A 3,739-nucleotide genomic window follows, 5' to 3' on the forward strand; every position below is an offset into this window, starting at 1 on the left:
TCCGCAAATTTCCCTAAATGTGCCAATTTGGGGAAATGAAGGCATTTGAGTTCAGCTGAGCAGATTAAGTCACTTAGAAGCTGCTCCCTGGAGTGGCTAGCCCAGTGCTTATATAATTAACTCGATGTAGCCAGATATTAATCTGAAATTTCCCAGGGACTGGGTGGAATGTTTCAACTGTTTTAAATCAAGTCCAAGATACTACAAGAGTGCATATTTATATTGGCTAAAAAACCGGGCAAAAGATTTATTAATCTGCAAAACAAAACAAAACAAAACAAAAACCTCTCCCTTCCAGTACAATCATGTTTTGATTATTGTTGCTATGTAGTATAAGCTGAAGTCAGAGAGTGTGATATCTCTTTAGGATTAGTAATTTTCTTAGGATTGCTTTGGCTATTCAGGGTCTTTTGTGAATCTATACAAATCTGATGATTTTTTGTTCTATAAAAAAATGCCATTGGGATTTTGATGGGGACTGTGTTAACTCTGTATATTACCATATCCAAAATATATAAGGAACTCATACACCTCAACAACAAAAGACAAACAATGCAATTAAAAAATGGGCAGAGGGGGCTGGCCTGGTGGCTCAGGCGGTTAGAGCTCCATGCTCCTAACTCTGAAGGCTGCAGGTTCGATTCCCACATGGGCCAGTGGGCTCTCAACCACAAGGTTTCCAGTTCAACTCCTCAAGTTCAGCAAGGGATGCTGGGCTCCGCCCCCTGCAACTAACATTGAACACAGCACCTTGAGCTGAGGTGCTGCTGAGCTCCAGGATGGCTCAGTTGGTTGGAATGCATCCTCTCAACCACAAGGTTGCGGGTTGGACTCCCACAAGTGATGATGGGCAGCGCCCCCTGCAACTAGCAACTGGCAACTGGACCTGGAGCTGAGCTGCGCCCTCCACAACTAAGATTGAAAGGACAACAACTTGACTTGGGAAAAAAAAAATGTCCTGGAAGTACACACTGTTCCCCAAGTACACACTGTTCCCCAATAAACTCTGTTCCCCTTCCCCAATAATTAAAAAAAAAAAAATGGGCAGAGGGATACCGGAAATGAGGTCAGAGAGGGAACCCCCAGCAGGGAGACTCTGCCAAAAAAGCGAGGCCAGCGGAGGCCACCAGTGGAGGTACCCGCGACAGCTAATGTGGCCTCATGGATGAGCTGGTACATGACTTAACCTCAGCCTTGGAGCAGACATCTGAACAGAATAACCTTGGCGAGCTGTGGGAGGATATGGCCTTGAGCCCTCGGCAGCACAGGCAGCAACTTCGCAAACCGAGAGGCGGGAAGCGCCGTTCAGACTTCACTCACCTGGCAGAGCATACCTGCTGCTACAGTGAGGACTCTGAGTCCAGTCTGGATGAGGCCATTAAGGACTGTCGAGAAATGGCCCCAGTCACCAATTTTAGTGACTCCGATGACACAATGGTAGCCAAACGGCACCCAGTTCTCAGCGCCATTGTTAAGAGTAAGCAACATTCTTGGCATGAATCTGACTTTTTTACCGAAAATGTACCTTGTCAACTCAGGTGCCAGCAGAAGGTGAAGTGAGTGACATCAGAGGTGGCTGCCAGCCTTCGGCAGAAGCTCAAGCTGTCAGATTAGGGCCATGAGAGAGGGTGTAGGTACAAGTCTGCTAAGAAGCAGCATCACGCTGGAAGGAAAACACTCCCTGGGCCTCGTCTGGGCACGGATTGTGTGAATCAGCAGAAAATAGGACTTTCCTCAGCAAAACAGGAAGGGAAGAAAGGATGGCGTGTGAAGCAGAGGAACAAAAACAGGGCTCTGATGAGAGCAGGTCAGAATGTGAAACCAGCAGTGTGTGTAGCAGCAGTGACACCGGGCTCTTCACAAATGATGAAGGCCGGCAAGGGGACGATGAGCAGAGTGATTGGTTCCATGAAGGAGAATGTGTTCCAGGATTCACCGTCCCAAATCTCCTGCCCACGTGCGCTCCTGATCCTTGCTCTGAAGTAGAAAGAATGGATTCTGGACTGGACACACTTTCAGATGCCACATTCCTTTTACCTTCTCGGCCAACTCAAAGAGGGTACCATGCTCGCTTGAATCGTCTGCCTGGAGCTGCAGTTCGATGCCTCAGAAAGGGACGAAGAAGGCTTGTTGGGAAGGAGACCAACATAAGTACTTTGGGTGCTGAGAGGACAGGCCACATCATTAGTGACTCTTGACAGAAAGAAAAGAATAAAGCGTTGGCTTCTGATTGTCCTCACATTTCTGCTTGGGCACATGGGTTTCATCCCCTTTCTCCTCTTTACTCCCTTGCTGATGCTTCTCACTGAAGACGCTGACCTGCAGTGCACACTGTTCTGCCAGACAGACAAACATACACTTCGGACCCCCATGTTCACGTGACATCAAGAGGAAATGGAAACCTGTGGCCACAGCATCTCTGTCTAGCCCAAATGCGGTTCACGTGGATGCAATGGAGTCAACTGCACCAGCATCACAGGCCCAGAAATCTCCCAACTCCAAGTGGTTGGTCAGGACCTCTGCCGCAGAGAAGCTGCTGATTTAGCTGCAGCTACGTTTTTTTAAAAATGCCACAAGAAAAGAACCCTGGATGCAGCTAGAGAGCAGTATTTCACCCCAGGAGCCAATGAGGTGTTGCGAAACCAACATTAATTAGACTTTGTATTATATAGGCTTGCATATCTTAATTGACATTCCCAGCCCATTCCCCACCAGGACTGGGTCCCTCTTTGAACAAAGCAGTGGACTCTTTCTCTTAGAAAATCATGTTGTGGAAATCTGGTGTTTTTTAAAAAGTAAAGTGTTGGGGCAGCAATTTTTTTTTAAAAAAAGGGTCATTTTATGCTATATTTGTTACATTGCTATTACTGTCTCACCAGGTACCTACAGCTCCATTTACAGAGCTGTTGCTTTTTTGCAGGTGTGTCTTTTCTTGAAAAACTAATAACTGCTTTTGCGTACTCTCTGTGTAGAGCTTTAATATCATTTGAGGAAGTCCCAAATGATATTAATTAGTCAAGACCTTTGTGTGGAATTGTGCTTGCAGGAGGTAAGGCTTGCCTCTGAGCCTGGCCTCGATTCCCTCAGAGTGCCAATCTGATAACTCCACTAAGGTCTCAGTTTGGAGCCTCAGAAGACAACACCAGCAGCGTGGGACTTGGGAACTTCTTCTAGTCTTCTTGATGGCCTAGTGGGACCGCCAGCAGCTGCACCTATATACATACACACACAGATTGGTGTCATGAAGATGTTTTAGCTGTACAGCAAACTTAAGTAGTCAGTGGATTGTGTCTTTATACTTCATGTTGCAGTGTAAGCCTTTATGTACTAAATGGGACTTGTATTGTTAGTTTATAGGTCAATGACCTGCAGCAGAAATTCATACTCTAATATAAAAAAGTACGGCTTCTTGGGGCCATACTTTGGGAAGGAAAAATGTCTTTTGCCATGCCTTTTTTCTTGACCTGTTCATCACAGCTCAGCTGCATGTAGTTATGTATATAGCGGTGCCTGAAGTTGGATGCTACTCTGTCAAAGTGAGGAAGAAGTGACTGCTGGAGCTGCTGGAGAAAAGCCACCCTTTCTAAAAAGGTAATAGCAAACGTGTCTGTCGTTCAGGGGCCTGGTTGATAGAAGGGCTCTCTTGTGGTACAAATAGAGTGCATTTACTCTGAAATGTACCGAAACCGCTCTCTGAGTGCCCACTGCTCTGGTTATGTTCTAGAGGAGCTCCCGCTCT

The 3,739-nt window shown here is 46.4% G+C and overlaps 1 pseudogene; it reads left to right on the forward strand.

Moving 5' to 3' along the window:
* The first annotated feature begins 1,013 nt into the window (after positions 1-1,013).
* On the forward strand, positions 1,014-2,821 carry LOC109449079 (G patch domain-containing protein 2-like pseudogene; annotated as a pseudogene).
* The last annotated feature ends 918 nt before the right edge of the window (positions 2,822-3,739 follow it).

The sequence above is a fragment of the Rhinolophus sinicus genome, chromosome 17 (assembly GCF_057876585.1).
Source record: "Rhinolophus sinicus isolate RSI-liver-muscle chromosome 17, RSI-T2T, whole genome shotgun sequence".
NCBI classification, from domain to species: Eukaryota; Metazoa; Chordata; class Mammalia; order Chiroptera; family Rhinolophidae; genus Rhinolophus; species Rhinolophus sinicus.